This window comes from Melospiza georgiana, chromosome 32 (genome assembly GCF_028018845.1).
Source record: "Melospiza georgiana isolate bMelGeo1 chromosome 32, bMelGeo1.pri, whole genome shotgun sequence".
Lineage (NCBI taxonomy): Eukaryota > Metazoa > Chordata > Aves > Passeriformes > Passerellidae > Melospiza > Melospiza georgiana.
This window is the reverse complement of record NC_080461.1, coordinates 1,414,100-1,441,179: the sequence shown is the minus strand read 5'-3', so window position 1 is coordinate 1,441,179 and position 27,080 is coordinate 1,414,100.

Sequence of the window (27,080 nt, the reverse complement as noted above, 5' to 3'; positions counted from 1 at the left end):
GGGACCAGCAGGCGTGGCTGGGGAAGCCACGTGACGCATGGGGGAATTGAAGCCTGGCCCCAGGCTGCTTACTTGTTCTGGCCTGGCAACACCCTTCTCCAGGAGCAAATCCAGCAGGGCGGCACTGGTCTCATGCTTGAGGAGCTCGCAGTGAGCTCTGAGCCCAGTGCCCATGGTGCGGGTCTCCTGCCGAATGCTCCGGATGAAGTTGCAAACGAGCTGTAGGAGAAGGGCAAGAAGCCGGGGATGTTGCATGGCGTGCTGCACACACGGTGCTGGGCTGAGCAGGGACAGCAGGCCCAGCCCAGGTGGAGGTGGCTGCAGGTACCTGCGCTGTTCTGTGGAAGCGGCCACGGCTGGATTCCTGCTCTTGTGTGCGCTCCACAGCTTCATCTGGCAAAGAGGGAGCGCAGCCAGAGCTGAGGGGCTGCGGGAGAGGCCGGAGAACACAGCCCAGCCCTGCGCTCCCCAGGCAGGGAGAGCCCTGGGATGCCCCAGGGGGATGGAGCAAGGGAGCTGTGGGGTGTCTGCCCGGCCCCTCTTCCCACCTGTCCATGGCCATTTCCCCAGGGGATGGCATGGCATGGCATGGCATGGCATGGCATGGCATGGCATGGCATGGCATGGCATGGCATGGCATGGCATGGCATGGCATGGCATGGCATGGCATGGCAATGGGCCAAGTTGGCTGCAGGCTCCAGCCCTGCAACCCAGCTCTGCCACTCACCCTCCTGCGGTGGATGGAAGGGCACCACCTCTTCAGTCTCCTGTGCTGGGGCTGCTCCAGGTCCTTCTTCTTCCTCCTCCTCCTCCATCCAGGCCATCTTGGCCACTCTCGGGGGTCTCTGCTCCATGTCTGTGACAGGAGCTACTTGCAGGAGAGACGCCTTGGGAAAGCTCTGGGGCACCAAGTCCCACGCTCTGCCCTTGAGGGCAGCTGCAGAATAGAAGCCTCGGAAGGCCACGGGTCACCGAGTCCTGTGCTCTGGCCTCGAGCTCAGCTGCAGGAACAAGGCTGCAGAAAAGCTTCTGGTCAGACGGGAATGAGTGCGCTGTGTGGGGGCTCCTCACAGCACTGCTCTGTCCCGTTGTGCCCCGTTGCCTGTTCCCAGCACCCGGGCAAGCTTCTATTTCCCACGTGTCACAAAGGGACCTTGGTGACCGGGTTCCGTTCCATGGCACAGTGACCGTGCTGCAGCGTGCCAGCCAGGGGCCTTGCACACACTGCCTCCTGCCCTGGGGCTGGCCCCGGGCCAGCCAAAGTGGCCCAGCTTGGAAGGAATCCCTGGCCCCAGGTGTCTAAGACAGCCTGACAGGATCTTTAGGAAGGGCTCAGACCATAAGCAAAGGCCGCCCTGCTCTGCGGGCTCAGGCCTATCCCCATATCTTTCCCTGAGAGCATTTGAATTTCTAAATGAGAATCATTTGAAGGCAGGGGATTTACATTTAACATTTCAGAGAAGACTTCTGCCTTCCTTAGCAGACACCTCTCTCTTCAAACCAAGACAATTGTTTGTCATCTTGCAGATGCGCAGTTGCTGGGCAGCCCCGTTTTACTCCAGGGACCTGGAGAACCATTCCCAACAACTGGGAAAATCCTAGGTGTTCCATCCACCCATAGATGAGGTCTCCAAATTTGCCCCAAAAGCGGGTCCAGCTTTTATAGGCCAAAAAGAGCAAGTCCAATTGACTGGATGATATTTTTAGCCCAGATAGCACTTCAGCTGATGACACACTTCACAATCAGCAGGGGACACAGCTAGGCCAAAGCCCAGACCTCTGCTGGGAGGCTTTCCATTCAAACACCCTTCAAACAAGCCTCCATGCAAGTCAGCTGGGAAAGTTTCTTCAAATGATCCATTTCTGGCACCTAACTACACAGGGATATGTGAAAGATTCTAAAGCAGCCGCTCTGGAGTCAAAGAGGCAGCCCTAAGAGTCCTTGCCATCTATTTGTAGCTAAATCACACTTTGGGGGATTGGAAGGGGTTTGGAACAAGCTAGAGAGTGGACCTCTGAGTTTTTTAGATGATGCCATTGCTTTTTTTTCTCTTCTACATAGGCAGGAAGGTTGAGTTGGGCTCACATCTCCACCGCATGGCTCACAGGGCCGCAAGACTTGTAGTTACAAGAGCTTTGAAGGATTTCTTGGCCAAGAAGACATGGCCAACAAGGGTATTTATGTGTTGGACCCAGTCTTCAAGATTTCATCTTACGGACTCATGCTCTCGGGGTCTCTAGCTGGTCAGAGTGACCCTGAGATAAGTTAAAAAGTCTCTTGTCCCAGCCCGGTGGTTGAAGAAGGAGTCAGAGCTCTTAATTTCTCAGTCTCAAGGTTGTTTATTGTATCTTATCTATAAAATTCTTTCTCCTGTCCTGCCGAGGTCTGCTCAGCAAGACAGTCTAAGGAACTCTGCCTCCCCTGGGGTAGTGTTATCTTTTTATACTAAAAACTACCTGTACAATATTTACAATTACTTTCCAATCCCTATCATCTATGTTAGACAGTGAGCTTCTACTCTAGACCAATCTCAAAGTACCAACATCAACCAGAAGATGGAGGCCAAGAAGAAGAAGGAGAAAGGCTGGACATGCCCAGATTCCTCCATCTTGCCCCCTGAAGCCCCATTCTAAAAACCCTCAAAATCTATTGTTCCACTCTGGGATAAATTCACTATCATTCTACTTCATTTTTTGTGGCTGGTCATTCTTCATACAAGGTTGGTGATTGTTTTTTCCAAGTGCTAAATCAAAGGCACGGGGGTCTTGGGCTCTGTGCCAAGGTCTCTGAGCCCTCTGACAGGCTCTCGAGTCCTGCAGGGCAGCCAGAGGAATTTCCTGGGTCCCCACATCATGCTAACAGTGTAAGCTTCCTTAGCCAATCATGCTATGACACACAAACCTACAGCACTGCATCCTAATCTTCTTGTTTAGCATTGGAACTACTTTGATTTCTTCCTAGATCTTGAACTCGAAAACTCTAAACTTTCCTCCACTTCAACTTTTCTCCCCGTGTTGCTGCTATAGACTAGAAATCCGCATTCTCGCTTCTAGCACCTAAGTTTGGGAGCCCTTTCCTAGGTCTCAGATCAAATCCTGTGTTTAATTCTAAGCTTTGCTGACAAGACCAAAGGTCTGAGATTTCTCTGCATTTGGGTTTCCAACAACACTGATGCTGTTAGTTGCAGAGTGCCAAGGATGCGTCTTGCAAGTCAACTCTGGCAGGAACAAGGCGGCTGCTTGTGGCCTCTGACAGCCCATTGCCCGGGGCTTGCCAGCGCCCCAGCCCCTCAGGGGCTGCCCCAGCCTGGCCGAGCCGCCCGGCAGCAGCGCCGCAGCCCCACAGCAGCTCCAGAGCAGCCCCATCCAGAGGCACCTGGGAGCCCTCAGCAAGGCAGCCAGCAGCACACAGGCAGGAGGACACGGCTGGCGCTTCCTGCCTGGCACAGGGCTTGTGACCATCTCCAGGCACCGCTCTGGCAGGGATCCCCGCAGCTCCGGCCCCTGCCCAGCCGCTCTCTGGGCAGCACAAAGGCTTCAGCAGAACCACCAAAGGCCAAGGGGCTTCTGGCCATTTCACCTGGCCCACTGCACGCCTGGGCAGCTGGCTGAGCGCAAGCACCCATTTCCCCCTCCTCCCCTATGCCCTACGGACCCTGGGCAGCAAAAGAAAAATGCTGGGAGTCTGTGTATGTTAACATAGTCTATATTTACATGGTAAAAGAAAAAAAAAAAAACCAATGAAAAGAAAATTCTTGAAGAAAAACAAAATAAAACCTGATTCAGGTGGCCCCAACAAAAAGAGCTTCTGGGATCACCTCTCCACAGAGCTCTGGCAGGGCAGGCAGCCGAGCTGTGACAGACGGGGCCATGTCTTCCACGCCCTGCGCAGGTGATTTTGGAGCCACTGGAACCTGGAGATGGGAGCCCGCTCTCCTGACCTGAGGAGGCACAGCGTTTGAATTGCCAGGCTTCCGACGGCGAGGCTGACGTCATTCGTTTTGTCTTCCAGGGCTGCGAGAGAGAGGAACAGAGGCACGGTCAGAAGCTGGAGCTGCAGGGAGCCGAGGAAGAGCCCCCTGCAAGTGCCATCCCAAGCCGGCTATTGCCATGGCCAGGAGGGAGCAAAGGGAGCAAGGGGATCAGCCCGAAGCTGCTGGCCACGAATGGCCCACGTGGCCCTGAAATCTCCGTGTGCTCTGCCCACGGGAGCAGAGCCCTCCGCAGCCGGGGCAGGGCTTGCAGCTCCCCCCAGCAGCCCCCGCTGTCAGCCCGCTCCCCTCACTCACCAGTGCAGATCCGCTGCAGCTCTTGCTGCTGCCCCCTCAGGTGCCGCCCGGCCATGCCTGTGAACACAGAGTCTGTCACGGCCCCAGCGGCACAGCTCCCTGCCAGCAGCGCTGCCGGCGCTGTGGCCACACGGGCTGCTGGCCCGGCAGCGCTCAGCTCAGCCCTTGCAGCGCGCTGTCGCCCCAGGGCACGGCTGTCAGAGGGCGGCAGCAGCAATGCCCAGGCCAGGCGGGGCTCCACGGCGCCGGGCCCGGCTGCCGCTGTCGGGGCAACAGGCGGGGCTGGGGCCGAGCTGCGGCGGGCTGGGGAGGGAGCCCGGGCTTGTAACTCACCCATGAACCTGATGGCCGCCTCTCGCAGGGGCTCCTGTGGGCTCTCCAGGTAGCGCAGGGCCCGGCGCAAGTGCTCGGCCGCTCTGCTCCTGTCCTCTGCCAGCTGCAGAGAGCGGCAGGAGGGAAGGGTTGGCGCGGGCTCAGCCCCTGGGCCGGGCGCTGCCTGCGCCCCGCCCCGGGCTCCCCTGCCCGCACAGCCCCGAGGCGCGGCCAGCAGCCGCTGGCGCCGGGCTCCTGAAGGGAGGGGGAGGGGGCCGGCTGCTGCCCGGGGAGCCGCGGTGCCGCCCCTGCCCCGCAGCCCCGCCGGGCCGGGGCTCCATGGGCACCCGGCTCGGGCCCACGGGAGCCTGGAGAAGAGCCCGCGCGGCCTCTGGCTGCAGCAGCGCGCAGGGGCACAGCTGCCCGGCTCGCACACTGAGCACCGCCCTCAGGGGCCTTCTCCTGGCTGAGTTGGGGATTCCGGGCCGTCCTTACCAGGCACTTGCTGAACTTCCACAGTTTCTGCTCCTTCAGCAGCTTTTTGAGATCCCTCCTCTTCATGAACTTGACCGCATAAAGCAGCGTTTCCCGAGAAGCCTGGAGAGCAGCAGAGACGCAGAGATGGCCCCGCAGCCCAGGGCACGGGTCCCGCCTCCCCCTGCCATGGCCTGGAGGAGGCTGCGGTCCAGCAGGCGCAGGGCAGGAGGCAGCCGAGCCCCCTGCCAGGCGGACAGCAGCAGCCCAGGAGTCCTCACCTCTGCCACATGCTGATTCTCATCATTGCAGTGGAAGAAGAGTGGAAGCAGGCTCTGTTGCACAGGGCTTTCCAAAGGTTTTTCTCTCTCTTCCAAATACTCCATCATGTCTCGGAAGAGTTTTATGGAGAGCAGCTGTACCTGGCTATTATCCTAGATGAAAAAAACAAGAAAAAACACTTGAGCATTGGCTCCTCCAGGGCGCCCTGGGCACAGGGCTGGAAATGCACAGGGCACACAGTTTCCAGGCAGCAGCCAGTGGCTGTAGCTGGGGGCACGGAGCCTTACGTGGTCAAAGAGTGGCAGGAGTGCCTCAGCCAGCTGCATGGCAATGGGGGTTGACAGCAGAATGTGTTTGTGCAGGAGTATAAAGCTGAGTGTGATGAGTGTCATCCCAGCTATCTCTGCATCATTGTCCCCCAGTAGGTGCATGAGGCTTTTGGTCAAGCTCCACATTCTTTCGGCCTGTGCGGAACACAAGTCTGTGAAGTCCCACCCTACTGCCACAGGGCCCAGAGGCCAAAGGACTGTCCTGAAGCACTGGGGCAGCTGAAGCAGGAGGCAGGAGAGCTGGGAGCAGCTGCCCCAGTGCCCAAAGCCCAGGTCAGGCCAAGTGACTGAGTTCCCAGCGCAGCTTCAGCCACTGCCCCCTTCTCACCATTGAGGGATCATCAATGAGCTCGAGAAGGGCCCTGAGCGCCAGGCGACGCCTCTCCCTGCACTCGCTCTGCAGGTACCTTGAAGAGACCTTCACAACACTGTCGCCACATTCATTAGAATCCAGGCACACGAGGACCTGAAAGGCACAGGCCAGTGACGGGGGAGCCGGCCGGCAGGAGCCCGCAGCCGCACAGGGCTGGGCCCAGGACGCAGCAGCAGCAGCAGCAGCACAGGGTGCGGGCACCGTCCCAGGCGGCTGCTGCCACGAGAGGGCAGAGAGCTGGGAGGCTGCTCAGCCAGGCAGCGCTGGACACCCGGCTCACCTCCACAAGGAATGCCAGGGCAGGCAGATCCCAGTGTGGCTCCTGTGTGCTGAGCAGCCAGAGGAGGTGGAGTGCAATACTGGAACACAAGCGATGACAAGCATGGCGCATCTCTCTAGGAGGGCAAAAAAGGGACCAGGAAGCTGAGCAAATCTCTCCAAGGACAGGCTTACAGAGCCTGGTGGTCTTTTACCACCACCCTGCAAGGGGACCTGGGCCCTTTAGGAGGTGTCTCCTCCTGTGCTCTCTCCCTTCCCAGCCTTTTCCAGTCTGCTTGGCCGTCCCTCAGTGTGTCGTTAGCCGTCCCTCAGTGTGTCCCAGGGCCTTGGGGAATGTGTGGGACAGCTCGGGCACAGAGCACAAATGGCAGGATCAATGGGGAGAAAGAGAGTCTCACCTGGCCAGCAGACCCACAGCATAGTGGCGGGTGTCAGCACAGAGCAGCGTGTCCCAGCCACGCTTGCGTTCCACTGACACCACCACATCCTTGTAGTGCTTTTGGCAGAGCAGGGACTTCAGAGTCTGCACTGCAAACCTGTGTGCACAGCAAAGCCCGGGTCACACTGGCAGCACTGGCTCCTTTGCAGGCCACGTGTCAAGGACAGGAGGAGTGGGATGGAGCACCTGTTGGGGCTGGTGGCAAGACCGTGCTCTTCCAGGCAATCCTTCCAGAAGGTTTGGACCTCCTGTGGCATCTCTTCTGTGCTGGAGAACACTTGGAAGAGCAGATGAACAAAAAGGCGGGGGAAATATGGCCTCACTACACGTGGGACAGAGGACTCCTGGAGGATCTTCCACATCACCACGGTTGCCTGCAAAGGACAAAGGCCCCCGAGACAGCGCTCAGTGCCGAGGTGTCCATGTGGCAGGGCCCGAGCGTGGCAGGGAGAGGCCCGGAGAGAGGCAGGGGGAGCGCGGGGCCTGGTGGGCCTGAAGCTGCCCCTGGGCCAGGTTTCTGGCCAGCGCCTGAGGCAGGCAGATGCAGTGGGGGAAGGAGGATGGAGAGCTGCTGGAGAGGTGGCCTTGGGGCCAGCAAAGGCCAGTTGCGGAAACTCACAGCCAGGGCAAAGACAGCCGTTTTGTCCCCATCTGAGGTGCACGTGCTGTACTCTGGCCAGCTCCCTAGCACATCCAGGAGGATCAGCTGCACTGGCTCGGCAGTCCTGGACGAGCACATGATGGTCTTCCACATGGAGATGGCAGCTCTGCAGGGTTAGAGCTCTGTCTCATGGGGGGTCTCAGACACAGCATCGTGGCCTGGGCATCCCTAGGGGCCCGGGCTGACCGCCGGCTCTGCCTCTGCCCAGTGGCCCTTGCTGGCAGCAGCCAAGCAGCCCAGCTCTGTGAGGACAGGCCCTGAGGGGCAGCAAGGCAGCATGGCAGCAGGCTCAGGGGCTGACATGCCAGGGCTGGGAAAGGCAGCAGCCAGAGGGTTCTGGAACTCTCTGTTGCTCAGACAGCTGGGCCAGGCAGTACAGGGTGATGGGCTTGGGAGGCCTGAGCCCTCTGGGCAGGTGGGCCCCATACCTGTCACAGGACGGGGCCACACGCAGGAGCGTCACGACTGCGTCAGCTGGGTGTGCTTTGGTGAGTTTCAGCAGGGCCTTGTCCAGCCTGTGCTCGGCAGAATCGTTGGCCAGGAGCCATCGGTGAATGTACCTCACCAAGGCAGGCACCTGCAGGAGGCACGGGGAGACTTGGAAAGCTGCCAGAGAGAGCAATGTCCCCAGGCTCCCCAGAGAAGTGCACTGCCATGGCCTCAAAGGCTCTGAGGGACCAGCAGGCGTGGCTGGGGAAGCCACGTGACGCATGGGGGAATTGAAGCCTGGCCCCAGGCTGCTTACTTGTTCTGGCCTGGCAACACCCTTCTCCAGGAGCAAATCCAGCAGGGCGGCACTGGTCTCATGCTTGAGGAGCTCGCAGTGAGCTCTGAGCCCAGTGCCCATGGTGCGGGTCTCCTGCCGAATGCTCCGGATGAAGTTGCAAACGAGCTGTAGGAGAAGGGCAAGAAGCCGGGGATGTTGCATGGCGTGCTGCACACACGGTGCTGGGCTGAGCAGGGACAGCAGGCCCAGCCCAGGTGGAGGTGGCTGCAGGTACCTGCGCTGTTCTGTGGAAGCGGCCACGGCTGGATTCCTGCTCTTGTGTGCGCTCCACAGCTTCATCTGGCAAAGAGGGAGCGCAGCCAGAGCTGAGGGGCTGCGGGAGAGGCCGGAGAACACAGCCCAGCCCTGCGCTCCCCAGGCAGGGAGAGCCCTGGGATGCCCCAGGGGGATGGAGCAAGGGAGCTGTGGGGTGTCTGCCCGGCCCCTCTTCCCACCTGTCCATGGCCATTTCCCCAGGGGATGGCATGGCATGGCATGGCATGGCATGGCATGGCATGGCATGGCATGGCATGGCATGGCATGGCATGGCATGGCATGGCATGGCATGGCATGGCATGGGGCCAAGTTGGCTGCAGGCTCCAGCCCTGCAACCCAGCTCTGCCACTCACCCTCCTGCGGTGGATGGAAGGGCATCACCTCTTCAGTCTCCTGTGCTGGGGCTGCTCCAGGTCCTTCTTCTTCCTCCTCCTCCTCCATCCAGGCCATCTTGGCCACTCTCGGGGGTCTCTGCTCCATGTCTGTGACAGGAGCTACTTGCAGGAGAGACACCTTGGGAAAGCTCTGGGCACCAAGTCCCACGCTCTGCCCTTGAGGGCAGCTGCAGAATAGAAGCCTCGGAAGGCCACGGGTCACCGAGTCCTGTGCTCTGGCCTCGAGCTCAGCTGCAGGAACAAGGCTGCAGAAAAGCTTCTGGTCAGACGGGAATGAGTGCGCTGTGTGGGGGCTCCTCACAGCACTGCTCTGTCCCGTTGTGCCCCGTTGCCTGTTCCCAGCACCCGGGCAAGCTTCTATTTCCCACGTGTCACAAAGGGACCTTGGTGACCGGGTTCCGTTCCATGGCACGGTGACCGTGCTGCAGCGTGCCACCCAGGGGCCTTGCACACACTGCCTCCTGCCCTGGGGCTGGCCCCGGGCCAGCCAAAGTGGCCCAGCTTGGAAGGAATCCCTGGCCCCAGGTGTCTAAGACAGCCTGACAGGATCTTTAGGAAGGGCTCAGACCATAAGCAAAGGCCGCCCTGCTCTGCGGGCTCAGGCCTATCCCCATATCTTTCCCTGAGAGCATTTGAATTTCTAAATGAGAATCATTTGAAGGCAGGGGATTTACATTTAACATTTCAGAGAAGACTTCTGCCTTCCTTAGCAGACACCTCTCTCTTCAAACCAAGACAATTGTTTGTCATCTTGCAGATGCGCAGTTGCTGGGCAGCCCCGTTTTACTCCAGGGACCTGGAGAACCATTCCCAACAACTGGGAAAATCCTAGGTGTTCCATCCACCCATAGATGAGGTCTCCAAATTTGCCCCAAAAGCGGGTCCAGCTTTTATAGGCCAAAAAGAGCAAGTCCAATTGACTGGATGATATTTTTAGCCCAGATAGCACTTCAGCTGATGACACACTTCACAATCAGCAGGGGACACAGCTAGGCCAAAGCCCAGACCTCTGCTGGGAGGCTTTCCATTCAAACACCCTTCAAACAAGCCTCCATGCAAGTCAGCTGGGAAAGTTTCTTCAAATGATCCATTTCTGGCACCTAACTACACAGGGATATGTGAAAGATTCTAAAGCAGCCGCTCTGGAGTCAAAGAGGCAGCCCTAAGAGTCCTTGCCATCTATTTGTAGCTAAATCACACTTTGGGGGATTGGAAGGGGTTTGGAACAAGCTAGAGAGTGGACCTCTGAGTTTTTTAGATGATGCCATTGCTTTTTTTTCTCTTCTACATAGGCAGGAAGGTTGAGTTGGGCTCACATCTCCACCGCATGGCTCACAGGGCCGCAAGACTTGTAGTTACAAGAGCTTTGAAGGATTTCTTGGCCAAGAAGACATGGCCAACAAGGGTATTTATGTTTTGGACCCAGTCTTCAAGATTTCATCTTACGGACTCATGCTCTCGGGGTCTCTAGCTGGTCAGAGTGACCCTGAGATAAGTTAAAAAGTCTCTTGTCCCAGCCCGGTGGTTGAAGAAGGAGTCAGAGCTCTTAATTTCTCAGTCTCAAGGTTGTTTATTGTATCTTATCTATAAAATTCTTTCTCCTGTCCTGCCGAGGTCTGCTCAGCAAGACAGTCTAAGGAACTCTGCCTCCCCTGGGGTGGTGTTATCTTTTTATACTAAAAACTACCAGTACAATATTTACAATTACTTTCCAATCCCTATCATCTATGTTAGACAGTGAGCTTCTACTCTAGACCAATCTCAAAGTACCAACATCAACCAGAAGATGGAGGCCAAGAAGAAGAAGGAGAAAGGCTGGACATGCCCAGATTCCTCCATCTTGCCCCCTGAAGCCCCATTCTAAAAACCCTCAAAATCTATTGTTCCACTCTGGGATAAATTCACTATCATTCTACTTCATTTTTTGTGGCTGGTCATTCTTCATACAAGGTTGGTGATTGTTTTTTCCAAGTGCTAAATCAAAGGCACGGGGGTCTTGGGCTCTGTGCCAAGGTCTCTGAGCCCTCTGACAGGCTCTCGAGTCCTGCAGGGCAGCCAGAGGAATTTCCTGGGTCCCCACATCATGCTAACAGTGTAAGCTTCCTTAGCCAATCATGCTATGACACACAAACCTACAGCACTGCATCCTAATCTTCTTGTTTAGCATTGTAACTACTTTGATTTCTTCCTAGATCTTGAACTCGAAAACTCTAAACTTTCCTCCACTTCAACTTTTCTCCCCGTGTTGCTGCTATAGACTAGAAATCCGCATTCTCGCTTCTAGCACCTAAGTTTGGGAGCCCTTTCCTAGGTCTCAGATCAAATCCTGTGTTTAATTCTAAGCTTTGCTGACAAGACCAAAGGTCTGAGATTTCTCTGCATTTGGGTTTCCAACAACACTGATGCTGTTAGTTGCAGAGTGCCAAGGATGCGTCTTGCAAGTCAACTCTGGCAGGAACAAGGCGGCTGCTTGTGGCCTCTGACAGCCCATTGCCCGGGGCTTGCCAGCGCCCCAGCCCCTCAGGGGCTGCCCCAGCCTGGCCGAGCCGCCCGGCAGCAGCGCCGCAGCCCCACAGCAGCTCCAGAGCAGCCCCATCCAGAGGCACCTGGGAGCCCTCAGCAAGGCAGCCAGCAGCACACAGGCAGGAGGACACGGCTGGCGCTTCCTGCCTGGCACAGGGCTTGTGACCATCTCCAGGCACCGCTCTGGCAGGGATCCCCGCAGCTCCGGCCCCTGCCCAGCCGCTCTCTGGGCAGCACAAAGGCTTCAGCAGAACCACCAAAGGCCAAGGGGCTTCTGGCCATTTCACCTGGCCCACTGCACGCCTGGGCAGCTGGCTGAGCGCAAGCACCCATTTCCCCCTCCTCCCCTATGCCCTACGGACCCTGGGCAGCAAAAGAAAAATGCTGGGAGTCTGTGTATGTTAACATAGTCTATATTTACATGGTAAAAGAAAAAAAAAAAAAACCAATGAAAAGAAAATTCTTGAAGAAAAACAAAATAAAACCTGATTCAGGTGGCCCCAACAAAAAGAGCTTCTGGGATCACCTCTCCACAGAGCTCTGGCAGGGCAGGCAGCTGAGCTGTGACAGATGGGGCCATGTCTTCCACGCCCTGCGCAGGTGATTTTGGAGCCACTGGAACCTGGAGATGGGAGCCCGCTCTCCTGACCTGAGGAGGCACAGCGTTTGAATTGCCAGGCTTCCGACGGCGAGGCTGACGTCATTCGTTTTGTCTTCCAGGGCTGCGAGAGAGAGGAACAGAGGCACGGTCAGAAGCTGGAGCTGCAGGGAGCCGAGGAAGAGCCCCCTGCAAGTGCCATCCCAAGCCGGCTATTGCCATGGCCAGGAGGGAGCAAAGGGAGCAAGGGGATCAGCCCGAAGCTGCTGGCCACGAATGGCCCACGTGGCCCTGAAATCTCCGTGTGCTCTGCCCACGGGAGCAGAGCCCTCCGCAGCCGGGGCAGGGCTTGCAGCTCCCCCCAGCAGCCCCCGCTGTCAGCCCGCTGCCCTCACTCACCAGTGCAGATCCGCTGCAGCTCTTGCTGCTGCCCCCTCAGGTGCCGCCCGGCCATGCCTGTGAACACAGAGTCTGTCACGGCCCCAGCGGCACAGCTCCCTGCCAGCAGCGCTGCCGGCGCTGTGGCCACACGGGCTGCTGGCCCGGCAGCGCTCAGCTCAGCCCATGCAGCGCGCTGTCGCCCCAGGGCACGGCTGTCAGAGGGCGGCAGCAGCAATGCCCAGGCCAGGCGGGGCTCCACGGCGCCGGGCCCGGCTGCCGCTGTCGCGGCAACAGGCGGGGCTGGGGCCGAGCTGCGGCGGGCTGGGGAGGGAGCCCGGGCTTGTAACTCACCCATGAACCTGATGGCCGCCTCTCGCAGGGGCTCCTGTGGGCTCTCCAGGTAGCGCAGGGCCCGGCGCAGGTGCTCGGCCGCTCTGCTCCTGTCCTCTGCCAGCTGCAGAGAGCGGCAGGAGGGAAGGGTTGGCGCGGGCTCAGCCCCTGGGCCGGGCGCTGCCTGCGCCCCGCCCCGGGCTCCCCTGCCCGCACAGCCCCGAGGCGCGGCCAGCAGCCGCTGGCGCCGGGCTCCTGAAGGGAGGGGGAAGGGGCCGGCTGCTGCCCGGGGAGCCGCGGTGCCGCCCCTGCCCCGCAGCCCCGCCGGGCCGGGGCTCCATGGGCACCCGGCTCGGGCCCACGGGAGCCTGGAGAAGAGCCCGCGCGGCCTCTGGCTGCAGCAGCGCGCAGGGGCACAGCTGCCCGGCTCGCACACTGAGCACCGCCCTCAGGGGCCTTCTCCTGGCTGAGTTGGGGATTCCGGGCCGTCCTTACCAGGCACTTGCTGAACTTCCACAGTTTCTGCTCCTTCAGCAGCTTTTTGAGATCCCTCCTCTTCATGAACTTGACCGCATAAAGCAGCGTTTCCCGAGAAGCCTGGAGAGCAGCAGAGACGCAGAGATGGCCCCGCAGCCCAGGGCACGGGTCCCGCCTCCCCCTGCCATGGCCTGGAGGAGGCTGCGGTCCAGCAGGCGCAGGGCAGGAGGCAGCCGAGCCCCCTGCCAGGCGGACAGCAGCAGCCCAGGAGTCCTCACCTCTGCCACATGCTGATTCTCATCATTGCAGTGGAAGAAGAGTGGAAGCAGGCTCTGTTGCACAGGGCTTTCCAAAGGTTTTTCTCTCTCTTCCAAATACTCCATCATGTCTCGGAAGAGTTTTATGGAGAGCAGCTGTACCTGGCTATTATCCTAGATGAAAAAAACAAGAAAAAACACTTGAGCATTGGCTCCTCCAGGGCGCCCTGGGCACAGGGCTGGAAATGCACAGGGCACACAGTTTCCAGGCAGCAGCCAGTGGCTGTAGCTGGGGGCACGGAGCCTTACGTGGTCAAAGAGTGGCAGGAGTGCCTCAGCCAGCTGCATGGCAATGGGGGTTGACAGCAGAATGTGTTTGTGCAGGAGTATAAAGCTGAGTGTGATGAGTGTCATCCCAGCTATCTCTGCATCATTGTCCCCCAGTAGGTGCATGAGGCTTTTGGTCAAGCTCCACATTCTTTCGGCCTGTGCGGAACACAAGTCTGTGAAGTCCCACCCTACTGCCACAGGGCCCAGAGGCCAAAGGACTGTCCTGAAGCACTGGGGCAGCTGAAGCAGGAGGCAGGAGAGCTGGGAGCAGCTGCCCCAGTGCCCAAAGCCCAGGTCAGGCCAAGTGACTGAGTTCCCAGCGCAGCTTCAGCCACTGCCCCCTTCTCACCATTGAGGGATCATCAATGAGCTCGAGAAGGGCCCTGAGCGCCAGGCGACGCCTCTCCCTGCACTCGCTCTGCAGGTACCTTGAAGAGACCTTCACAACACTGTCGCCACATTCATTAGAATCCAGGCACACGAGGACCTGAAAGGCACAGGCCAGTGACGGGGGAGCCGGCCGGCAGGAGCCCGCAGCCGCACAGGGCTGGGCCCAGGACGCAGCAGCAGCAGCAGCAGCACAGGGTGCGGGCACCGTCCCAGGCGGCTGCTGCCACGAGAGGGCAGAGAGCTGGGAGGCTGCTCAGCCAGGCAGCGCTGGACACCCGGCTCACCTCCACAAGGAATGCCAGGGCAGGCAGATCCCAGTGTGGCTCCTGTGTGCTGAGCAGCCAGAGGAGGTGGAGTGCAATACTGGAACACAAGCGATGACAAGCATGGCGCATCTCTCTAGGAGGGCAAAAAAGGGAGCAGGAAGCTGAGCAAATCTCTCCAAGGACAGGCTTACAGAGCCTGGTGGTCTTTTACCACCACCCTGCAAGGGGACCTGGGCCCTTTAGGAGGTGTCTCCTCCTGTGCTCTCTCCCTTCCCAGCCTTTTCCAGTCTGCTTGGCCGTCCCTCAGTGTGTCGTTAGCCGTCCCTCAGTGTGTCCCAGGGCCTTGGGGAATGTGTGGGACAGCTCGGGCCCAGAGCACAAATGGCAGGATCAATGGGGAGAAAGAGAGTCTCACCTGGCCAGCAGACCCACAGCATAGTGGCGGGTGTCAGCACAGAGCAGCGTGTCCCAGCCACGCTTGCGTTCCACTGACACCACCACATCCTTGTAGTGCTTTTGGCAGAGCAGGGACTTCAGAGTCTGCACTGCAAACCTGTGTGCACAGCAAAGCCCGGGTCACACTGGCAGCACTGGCTCCTTTGCAGGCCACGTGTCAAGGACAGGAGGAGTGGGATGGAGCACCTGTTGGGGCTGGTGGCAAGACCATGCTCTTCCAGGCAATCCTTCCAGAAGGTTTGGACCTCCTGTGGCATCTCTTCTGTGCTGGAGAACACTTGGAAGAGCAGATGAACAAAAAGGCGGGGGAAATATGGCCTCACTACACATGGGACAGAGGACTCCTGGAGGATCTTCCACATCACCACGGTTGCCTGCAAAGGACAAAGGCCCCCGAGACAGCGCTCAGTGCCGAGGTGTCCATGTGGCAGGGCCCGAGCGTGGCAGGGAGAGGCCCGGAGAGAGGCAGGGGGAGCGCGGGGCCTGGTGGGCCTGAAGCTGCCCCTGGGCCAGGTTTCTGGCCAGCGCCTGAGGCAGGCAGATGCAGTGGGGGAAGGAGGATGGAGAGCTGCTGGAGAGGTGGCCTTGGGGCCAGCAAAGGCCAGTTGCGGAAACTCACAGCCAGGGCAAAGACAGCCGTTTTGTCCCCATCTGAGGTGCACGTGCTGTACTCTGGCCAGCTCCCTAGCACATCCAGGAGGATCAGCTGCACTGGCTCGGCAGTCCTGGACGAGCACATGATGGTCTTCCACATGGAGATGGCAGCTCTGCAGGGTTAGAGCTCTGTCTCATGGGGGGTCTCAGACACAGCATCGTGGCCTGGGCATCCCTAGGGGCCCGGGCTGACCGCCGGCTCTGCCTCTGCCCAGTGGCCCTTGCTGGCAGCAGCCAAGCAGCCCAGCTCTGTGAGGACAGGCCCTGAGGGGCAGCAAGGCAGCATGGCAGCAGGCTCAGGGGCTGACATGCCAGGGCTGGGAAAGGCAGCAGCCAGAGGGTTCTGGAACTCTCTGTTGCTCAGACAGCTGGGCCAGGCAGTACAGGGTGATGGGCTTGGGAGGCCTGAGCCCTCTGGGCAGGTGGGCCCCATACCTGTCACAGGACGGGGCCACACGCAGGAGCGTCACGACTGCGTCAGCTGGGTGTGCTTTGGTGAGTTTCAGCAGGGCCTTGTCCAGCCTGTGCTCGGCAGAATCGTTGGCCAGGAGCCATCGGTGAATGTACCTCACCAAGGCAGGCACCTGCAGGAGGCACGGGGAGACTTGGAAAGCTGCCAGAGAGAGCAATGTCCCCAGGCTCCCCAGAGAAGTGCACTGCCATGGCCTCAAAGGCTCTGAGGGACCAGCAGGCGTGGCTGGGGAAGCCACGTGACGCATGGGGGAATTGAAGCCTGGCCCCAGGCTGCTTACTTGTTCTGGCCTGGCAACACCCTTCTCCAGGAGCAAATCCAGCAGGGCGGCACTGGTCTCATGCTTGAGGAGCTCGCAGTGAGCTCTGAGCCCAGTGCCCATGGTGCGGGTCTCCTGCCGAATGCTCCGGATGAAGTTGCAAACGAGCTGTAGGAGAAGGGCAAGAAGCCGGGGATGTTGCATGGCGTGCTGCACACACGGTGCTGGGCTGAGCAGGGACAGCAGGCCCAGCCCAGGTGGAGGTGGCTGCAGGTACCTGCGCTGTTCTGTGGAAGCGGCCACGGCTGGATTCCTGCTCTTGTGTGCGCTCCACAGCTTCATCTGGCAAAGAGGGAGCGCAGCCAGAGCTGAGGGGCTGCGGGAGAGGCCGGAGAACACAGCCCAGCCCTGCGCTCCCCAGGCAGGGAGAGCCCTGGGATGCCCCAGGGGGATGGAGCAAGGGAGCTGTGGGGTGTCTGCCCGGCCCCTCTTCCCACCTGTCCATGGCCATTTCCCCAGGGGATGGCATGGCATGGCATGGCATGGCATGGCATGGCATGGCATGGCATGGCATGGCATGGCATGGCATGGCATGGGGCCAAGTTGGCTGCAGGCTCCAGCCCTGCAACCCAGCTCTGCCACTCACCCTCCTGCGGTGGATGGAAGGGCATCACCTCTTCAGTCTCCTGTGCTGGGGCTGCTCCAGGTCCTTCTTCTTCCTCCTCCTCCTCCATCCAGGCCATCTTGGCCACTCTCGGGGGTCTCTGCTCCATGTCTGTGACAGGAGCTACTTGCAGGAGAGACACCTTGGGAAAGCTCTGGGCACCAAGTCCCACGCTCTGCCCTTGAGGGCAGCTGCAGAATAGAAGCCTCGGAAGGCCACGGGTCACCGAGTCCTGTGCTCTGGCCTCGAGCTCAGCTGCAGGAACAAGGCTGCAGAAAAGCTTCTGGTCAGACGGGAATGAGTGCGCTGTGTGGGGGCTCCTCACAGCACTGCTCTGTCCCGTTGTGCCCCGTTGCCTGTTCCCAGCACCCGGGCAAGCTTCTATTTCCCACGTGTCACAAAGGGACCTTGGTGACTGGGTTCCGTTCCATGGCACGGTGACCGTGCTGCAGCGTGCCACCCAGGGGCCTTGCACACACTGCCTCCTGCCCTGGGGCTGGCCCCGGGCCAGCCAAAGTGGCCCAGCTTGGAAGGAATCCCTGGCCCCAGGTGTCTAAGACAGCCTGACAGGATCTTTAGGAAGGGCTCAGACCATAAGCAAAGGCCGCCCTGCTCTGCGGGCTCAGGCCTATCCCCATATCTTTCCCTGAGAGCATTTGAATTTCTAAATGAGAATCATTTGAAGGCAGGGGATTTACATTTAACATTTCAGAGAAGACTTCTGCCTTCCTTAGCAGACACCTCTCTCTTCAAACCAAGACAATTGTTTGTCATCTTGCAGATGCGCAGTTGCTGGGCAGCCCCGTTTTACTCCAGGGACCTGGAGAACCATTCCCAACAACTGGGAAAATCCTAGGTGTTCCATCCACCCATAGATGAGGTCTCCAAATTTGCCCCAAAAGCGGGTCCAGCTTTTATAGGCCAAAAAGAGCAAGTCCAATTGACTGGATGATATTTTTAGCCCAGATAGCACTTCAGCTGATGACACACTTCACAATCAGCAGGGGACACAGCTAGGCCAAAGCCCAGACCTCTGCTGGGAGGCTTTCCATTCAAACACCCTTCAAACAAGCCTCCATGCAAGTCAGCTGGGAAAGTTTCTTCAAATGATCCATTTCTGGCACCTAACTACACAGGGATATGTGAAAGATTCTAAAGCAGCCGCTCTGGAGTCAAAGAGGCAGCCCTAAGAGTCCTTGCCATCTATTTGTAGCTAAATCACACTTTGGGGGATTGGAAGGGGTTTGGAACAAGCTAGAGAGTGGACCTCTGAGTTTTTTAGATGATGCCATTGCTTTTTTTTCTCTTCTACATAGGCAGGAAGGTTGAGTTGGGCTCACATCTCCACCGCATGGCTCACAGGGCCGCAAGACTTGTAGTTACAAGAGCTTTGAAGGATTTCTTGGCCAAGAAGACATGGCCAACAAGGGTATTTATGTTTTGGACCCAGTCTTCAAGATTTCATCTTACGGACTCATGCTCTCGGGGTCTCTAGCTGGTCAGAGTGACCCTGAGATAAGTTAAAAAGTCTCTTGTCCCAGCCCGGTGGTTGAAGAAGGAGTCAGAGCTCTTAATTTCTCAGTCTCAAGGTTGTTTATTGTATCTTATCTATAAAATTCTTTCTCCTGTCCTGCCGAGGTCTGCTCAGCAAGACAGTCTAAGGAACTCTGCCTCCCCTGGGGTAGTGTTATCTTTTTATACTAAAAACTACCTGTACAATATTTACAATTACTTTCCAATCCCTATCATCTATGTTAGACAGTGAGCTTCTACTCTAGACCAATCTCAAAGTACCAACATCAACCAGAAGATGGAGGCCAAGAAGAAGAAGGAGAAAGGCTGGACATGCCCAGATTCCTCCATCTTGCCCCCTGAAGCCCCATTCTAAAAACCCTCAAAATCTATTGTTCCACTCTGGGATAAATTCACTATCATTCTACTTCATTTTTTGTGGCTGGTCATTCTTCATACAAGGTTGGTGATTGTTTTTTCCAAGTGCTAAATCAAAGGCACGGGGGTCTTGGGCTCTGTGCCAAGGTCTCTGAGCCCTCTGACAGGCTCTCGAGTCCTGCAGGGCAGCCAGAGGAATTTCCTGGGTCCCCACATCATGCTAACAGTGTAAGCTTCCTTAGCCAATCATGCTATGACACACAAACCTACAGCACTGCATCCTAATCTTCTTGTTTAGCATTGTAACTACTTTGATTTCTTCCTAGATCTTGAACTCGAAAACTCTAAACTTTCCTCCACTTCAACTTTTCTCCCCGTGTTGCTGCTATAGACTAGAAATCCGCATTCTCGCTTCTAGCACCTAAGTTTGGGAGCCCTTTCCTAGGTCTCAGATCAAATCCTGTGTTTAATTCTAAGCTTTGCTGACAAGACCAAAGGTCTGAGATTTCTCTGCATTTGGGTTTCCAACAACACTGATGCTGTTAGTTGCAGAGTGCCAAGGATGCGTCTTGCAAGTCAACTCTGGCAGGAACAAGGCGGCTGCTTGTGGCCTCTGACAGCCCATTGCCCGGGGCTTGCCAGCGCCCCAGCCCCTCAGGGGCTGCCCCAGCCTGGCCGAGCCGCCCGGCAGCAGCGCCGCAGCCCCACAGCAGCTCCAGAGCAGCCCCATCCAGAGGCACCTGGGAGCCCTCAGCAAGGCAGCCAGCAGCACACAGGCAGGAGGACACGGCTGGCGCTTCCTGCCTGGCACAGGGCTTGTGACCATCTCCAGGCACCGCTCTGGCAGGGATCCCCGCAGCTCCGGCCCCTGCCCAGCCGCTCTCTGGGCAGCACAAAGGCTTCAGCAGAACCACCAAAGGCCAAGGGGCTTCTGGCCATTTCACCTGGCCCACTGCACGCCTGGGCAGCTGGCTGAGCGCAAGCACCCATTTCCCCCTCCTCCCCTATGCCCTACGGACCCTGGGCAGCAAAAGAAAAATGCTGGGAGTCTGTGTATGTTAACATAGTCTATATTTACATGGTAAAAGAAAAAAAAAAAAAACCAATGAAAAGAAAATTCTTGAAGAAAAACAAAATAAAACCTGATTCAGGTGGCCCCAACAAAAAGAGCTTCTGGGATCACCTCTCCACAGAGCTCTGGCAGGGCAGGCAGCTGAGCTGTGACAGATGGGGCCATGTCTTCCACGCCCTGCGCAGGTGATTTTGGAGCCACTGGAACCTGGAGATGGGAGCCCGCTCTCCTGACCTGAGGAGGCACAGCGTTTGAATTGCCAGGCTTCCGACGGCGAGGCTGACGTCATTCGTTTTGTCTTCCAGGGCTGCGAGAGAGAGGAACAGAGGCACGGTCAGAAGCTGGAGCTGCAGGGAGCCGAGGAAGAGCCCCCTGCAAGTGCCATCCCAAGCCGGCTATTGCCATGGCCAGGAGGGAGCAAAGGGAGCAAGGGGATCAGCCCGAAGCTGCTGGCCACGAATGGCCCACGTGGCCCTGAAATCTCCGTGTGCTCTGCCCACGGGAGCAGAGCCCTCCGCAGCCGGGGCAGGGCTTGCAGCTCCCCCCAGCAGCCCCCGCTGTCAGCCCGCTGCCCTCACTCACCAGTGCAGATCCGCTGCAGCTCTTGCTGCTGCCCCCTCAGGTGCCGCCCGGCCATGCCTGTGAACACAGAGTCTGTCACGGCCCCAGCGGCACAGCTCCCTGCCAGCAGCGCTGCCGGCGCTGTGGCCACACGGGCTGCTGGCCCGGCAGCGCTCAGCTCAGCCCATGCAGCGCGCTGTCGCCCCAGGGCACGGCTGTCAGAGGGCGGCAGCAGCAATGCCCAGGCCAGGCGGGGCTCCACGGCGCCGGGCCCGGCTGCCGCTGTCGCGGCAACAGGCGGGGCTGGGGCCGAGCTGCGGCGGGCTGGGGAGGGAGCCCGGGCTTGTAACTCACCCATGAACCTGATGGCCGCCTCTCGCAGGGGCTCCTGTGGGCTCTCCAGGTAGCGCAGGGCCCGGCGCAGGTGCTCGGCCGCTCTGCTCCTGTCCTCTGCCAGCTGCAGAGAGCGGCAGGAGGGAAGGGTTGGCGCGGGCTCAGCCCCTGGGCCGGGCGCTGCCTGCGCCCCGCCCCGGGCTCCCCTGCCCGCACAGCCCCGAGGCGCGGCCAGCAGCCGCTGGCGCCGGGCTCCTGAAGGGAGGGGGAAGGGGCCGGCTGCTGCCCGGGGAGCCGCGGTGCCGCCCCTGCCCCGCAGCCCCGCCGGGCCGGGGCTCCATGGGCACCCGGCTCGGGCCCACGGGAGCCTGGAGAAGAGCCCGCGCGGCCTCTGGCTGCAGCAGCGCGCAGGGGCACAGCTGCCCGGCTCGCACACTGAGCACCGCCCTCAGGGGCCTTCTCCTGGCTGAGTTGGGGATTCCGGGCCGTCCTTACCAGGCACTTGCTGAACTTCCACAGTTTCTGCTCCTTCAGCAGCTTTTTGAGATCCCTCCTCTTCATGAACTTGACCGCATAAAGCAGCGTTTCCCGAGAAGCCTGGAGAGCAGCAGAGACGCAGAGATGGCCCCGCAGCCCAGGGCACGGGTCCCGCCTCCCCCTGCCATGGCCTGGAGGAGGCTGCGGTCCAGCAGGCGCAGGGCAGGAGGCAGCCGAGCCCCCTGCCAGGCGGACAGCAGCAGCCCAGGAGTCCTCACCTCTGCCACATGCTGATTCTCATCATTGCAGTGGAAGAAGAGTGGAAGCAGGCTCTGTTGCACAGGGCTTTCCAAAGGTTTTTCTCTCTCTTCCAAATACTCCATCATGTCTCGGAAGAGTTTTATGGAGAGCAGCTGTACCTGGCTATTATCCTAGATGAAAAAAACAAGAAAAAACACTTGAGCATTGGCTCCTCCAGGGCGCCCTGGGCACAGGGCTGGAAATGCACAGGGCACACAGTTTCCAGGCAGCAGCCAGTGGCTGTAGCTGGGGGCACGGAGCCTTACGTGGTCAAAGAGTGGCAGGAGTGCCTCAGCCAGCTGCATGGCAATGGGGGTTGACAGCAGAATGTGTTTGTGCAGGAGTATAAAGCTGAGTGTGATGAGTGTCATCCCAGCTATCTCTGCATCATTGTCCCCCAGTAGGTGCATGAGGCTTTTGGTCAAGCTCCACATTCTTTCGGCCTGTGCGGAACACAAGTCTGTGAAGTCCCACCCTACTGCCACAGGGCCCAGAGGCCAAAGGACTGTCCTGAAGCACTGGGGCAGCTGAAGCAGGAGGCAGGAGAGCTGGGAGCAGCTGCCCCAGTGCCCAAAGCCCAGGTCAGGCCAAGTGACTGAGTTCCCAGCGCAGCTTCAGCCACTGCCCCCTTCTCACCATTGAGGGATCATCAATGAGCTCGAGAAGGGCCCTGAGCGCCAGGCGACGCCTCTCCCTGCACTCGCTCTGCAGGTACCTTGAAGAGACCTTCACAACACTGTCGCCACATTCATTAGAATCCAGGCACACGAGGACCTGAAAGGCACAGGCCAGTGACGGGGGAGCCGGCCGGCAGGAGCCCGCAGCCGCACAGGGCTGGGCCCAGGACGCAGCAGCAGCAGCAGCAGCACAGGGTGCGGGCACCGTCCCAGGCGGCTGCTGCCACGAGAGGGCAGAGAGCTGGGAGGCTGCTCAGCCAGGCAGCGCTGGACACCCGGCTCACCTCCACAAGGAATGCCAGGGCAGGCAGATCCCAGTGTGGCTCCTGTGTGCTGAGCAGCCAGAGGAGGTGGAGTGCAATACTGGAACACAAGCGATGACAAGCATGGCGCATCTCTCTAGGAGGGCAAAAAAGGGAGCAGGAAGCTGAGCAAATCTCTCCAAGGACAGGCTTACAGAGCCTGGTGGTCTTTTACCACCACCCTGCAAGGGGACCTGGGCCCTTTAGGAGGTGTCTCCTCCTGTGCTCTCTCCCTTCCCAGCCTTTTCCAGTCTGCTTGGCCGTCCCTCAGTGTGTCGTTAGCCGTCCCTCAGTGTGTCCCAGGGCCTTGGGGAATGTGTGGGACAGCTCGGGCACAGAGCACAAATGGCAGGATCAATGGGGAGAAAGAGAGTCTCACCTGGCCAGCAGACCCACAGCATAGTGGCGGGTGTCAGCACAGAGCAGCGTGTCCCAGCCACGCTTGCGTTCCACTGACACCACCACATCCTTGTAGTGCTTTTGGCAGAGCAGGGACTTCAGAGTCTGCACTGCAAACCTGTGTGCACAGCAAAGCCCGGGTCACACTGGCAGCACTGGCTCCTTTGCAGGCCACGTGTCAAGGACAGGAGGAGTGGGATGGAGCACCTGTTGGGGCTGGTGGCAAGACCATGCTCTTCCAGGCAATCCTTCCAGAAGGTTTGGACCTCCTGTGGCATCTCTTCTGTGCTGGAGAACACTTGGAAGAGCAGATGAACAAAAAGGCGGGGGAAATATGGCCTCACTACACATGGGACAGAGGACTCCTGGAGGATCTTCCACATCACCACGGTTGCCTGCAAAGGACAAAGGCCCCCGAGACAGCGCTCAGTGCCGAGGTGTCCATGTGGCAGGGCCCGAGCGTGGCAGGGAGAGGCCCGGAGAGAGGCAGGGGGAGCGCGGGGCCTGGTGGGCCTGAAGCTGCCCCTGGGCCAGGTTTCTGGCCAGCGCCTGAGGCAGGCAGATGCAGTGGGGGAAGGAGGATGGAGAGCTGCTGGAGAGGTGGCCTTGGGGCCAGCAAAGGCCAGTTGCGGAAACTCACAGCCAGGGCAAAGACAGCCGTTTTGTCCCCATCTGAGGTGCACGTGCTGTACTCTGGCCAGCTCCCTAGCACATCCAGGAGGATCAGCTGCACTGGCTCGGCAGTCCTGGACGAGCACATGATGGTCTTCCACATGGAGATGGCAGCTCTGCAGGGTTAGAGCTCTGTCTCATGGGGGGTCTCAGACACAGCATCGTGGCCTGGGCATCCCTAGGGGCCCGGGCTGACCGCCGGCTCTGCCTCTGCCCAGTGGCCCTTGCTGGCAGCAGCCAAGCAGCCCAGCTCTGTGAGGACAGGCCCTGAGGGGCAGCAAGGCAGCATGGCAGCAGGCTCAGGGGCTGACATGCCAGGGCTGGGAAAGGCAGCAGCCAGAGGGTTCTGGAACTCTCTGTTGCTCAGACAGCTGGGCCAGGCAGTACAGGGTGATGGGCTTGGGAGGCCTGAGCCCTCTGGGCAGGTGGGCCCCATACCTGTCACAGGACGGGGCCACACGCAGGAGCGTCACGACTGCGTCAGCCGGGTGTGCTTTGGTGAGTTTCAGCAGGGCCTTGTCCAGCCTGTGCTCGGCAGAATCGTTGGCCAGGAGCCATCGGTGAATGTACCTCACCAAGGCAGGCACCTGCAGGAGGCACGGGGAGACTTGGAAAGCTGCCAGAGAGAGCAATGTCCCCAGGCTCCCCAGAGAAGTGCACTGCCATGGCCTCAAAGGCTCTGAGGGACCAGCAGGCGTGGCTGGGGAAGCCACGTGACTCATGGGGGAATTGAAGCCTGGCCCCAGGCTGCTTATTTGTTCTGGCCTGGCAACACCCTTCTCCAGGAGCAAATCCAGCAGGGCGGCACTGGTCTCATGCTTGAGGAGCTCGCAGTGAGCTCTGAGCCCAGTGCCCATGGTGCGGGTCTCCTGCCGAATGCTCCGGATGAAGTTGCAAACGAGCTGTAGGAGAAGGGCAAGAAGCCGGGGATGTTGCATGGCGTGCTGCACACACGGTGCTGGGCTGAGCAGGGACAGCAGGCCCAGCCCAGGTGGAGGTGGCTGCAGGTACCTGCGCTGTTCTGTGGAAGCGGCCACGGCTGGATTCCTGCTCTTGTGTGCGCTCCACAGCTTCATCTGGCAAAGAGGGAGCGCAGCCAGAGCTGAGGGGCTGCGGGAGAGGCCGGAGAACACAGCCCAGCCCTGCGCTCCCCAGGCAGGGAGAGCCCTGGGATGCCCCAGGGGGATGGAGCAAGGGAGCTGTGGGGTGTCTGCCTGGCCCCTCTTCCCACCTGTCCATGGGCATTTCCCCAGGGGATGGCATGGCATGGCATGGCATGGCATGGCATGGCATGGCATGGCATGGCATGGCATGGCATGGCATGGCATGGCATGGCATGGCATGGCATGGCATGGCATGGCATGGGGCCAAGTTGGCTGCAGGCTCCAGCCCTGCAACCCAGCTCTGCCACTCACCCTCCTGCGGTGGATGGAAGGGCACCACCTCTTCAGTCTCCTGTGCTGGGGCTGCTCCAGGTCCTTCTTCTTCCTCCTCCTCCTCCATCCAGGCCATCTTGGCCACTCTCGGGGGTCTCTGCTCCATGTCTGTGACAGGAGCTACTTGCAGGAGAGACGCCTTGGGAAAGCTCTGGGGCACCAAGTCCCACGCTCTGCCCTTGAGGGCAGCTGCAGAATAGAAGCCTCGGAAGGCCACGGGTCACCGAGTCCTGTGCTCTGGCCTCGAGCTCAGCTGCAGGAACAAGGCTGCAGAAAAGCTTCTGGTCAGACGGGAATGAGTGCACTGTGTGGGGGCTCCTCACAGCACTGCTCTGTCCCGTTGTGCCCCGTTGCCTGTTCCCAGCACCCGGGCAAGCTTCTATTTCCCACGTGTCACAAAGGGACCTTGGTGACCGGGTTCCGTTCCATGGCACGGTGACTGTGCTGCAGCGTGCCAGCCAGGGGCCTTGCACACACTGCCTCCTGCCCTGGGGCTGGCCCCGGGCCAGCCAAAGTGGCCCAGCTTGGAAGGAATCCCTGGCCCCAGGTGTCTAAGACAGCCTGACAGGATCTTTAGGAAGGGCTCAGACCATAAGCAAAGGCCGCCCTGCTCTGCGGGCTCAGGCCTATCCCCATATCTTTCCCTGAGAGCATTTGAATTTCTAAATGAGAATCATTTGAAGGCAGGGGATTTACATTTAACATTTCAGAGAAGACTTCTGCCTTCCTTAGCAGACACCTCTCTCTTCAAACCAAGACAATTGTTTGTCATCTTGCAGATGCGCAGTTGCTGGGCAGCCCCGTTTTACTCCAGGGACCTGGAGAACCATTCCCAACAACTGGGAAAATCCTAGGTGTTCCATCCACCCATAGATGAGGTCTCCAAATTTGCCCCAAAAGTGGGTCCAGCTTTTATAGGCCAAAAAGAGCAAGTCCAATTGACTGGATGATATTTTTAGCCCAGATAGCACTTCAGCTGATGACACACTTCACAATCAGCAGGGGACACAGCTAGGCCAAAGCCCAGACCTCTGCTGGGAGGCTTTCCATTCAAACACCCTTCAAACAAGCCTCCATGCAAGTCAGCTGGGAAAGTTTCTTCAAATGATCCATTTCTGGCACCTAACTACACAGGGATATGTGAAAGATTCTAAAGCAGCCGCTCTGGAGTCAAAGAGGCAGCCCTAAGAGTCCTTGTCATCTATTTGTAGCTAAATCACACTTTGGGGGATTGGAAGGGGTTTGGAACAAGCTAGAGAGTGGACCTCTGAGTTTTTTAGATGATGCCATTGCTTTTTTTTCTCTTCTACATAGGCAGGAAGGTTGAGTTGGGCTCACATCTCCACCGCATGGCTCACAGGGCCGCAAGACTTGTAGTTACAAGAGCTTTGAAGGATTTCTTGGCCAAGAAGACATGGCCAACAAGGGTATTTATGTTTTGGACCCAGTCTTCAAGATTTCATCTTACGGACTCATGCTCTCGGGGTCTCTAGCTGGTCAGAGTGACCCTGAGATAAGTTAAAAAGTCTCTTGTCCCAGCCCGGTGGTTGAAGAAGGAGTCAGAGCTCTTAATTTCTCAGTCTCAAGGTTGTTTATTGTATCTTATCTATAAAATTCTTTCTCCTGTCCTGCCGAGGTCTGCTCAGCAAGACAGTCTAAGGAACTCTGCCTCCCCTGGGGTGGTGTTATCTTTTTATACTAAAAACTACCAGTACAATATTTACAATTACTTTCCAATCCCTATCATCTATGTTAGACAGTGAGCTTCTACTCTAGACCAATCTCAAAGTACCAACATCAACCAGAAGATGGAGGCCAAGAAGAAGAAGGAGAAAGGCTGGACATGCCCAGATTCCTCCATCTTGCCCCCTGAAGCCCCATTCTAAAAACCCTCAAAATCTATTGTTCCACTCTGGGATAAATTCACTATCATTCTACTTCATTTTTTGTGGCTGGTCATTCTTCATACAAGGTTGGTGATTGTTTTTTCCAAGTGCTAAATCAAAGGCACGGGGGTCTTGGGCTCTGT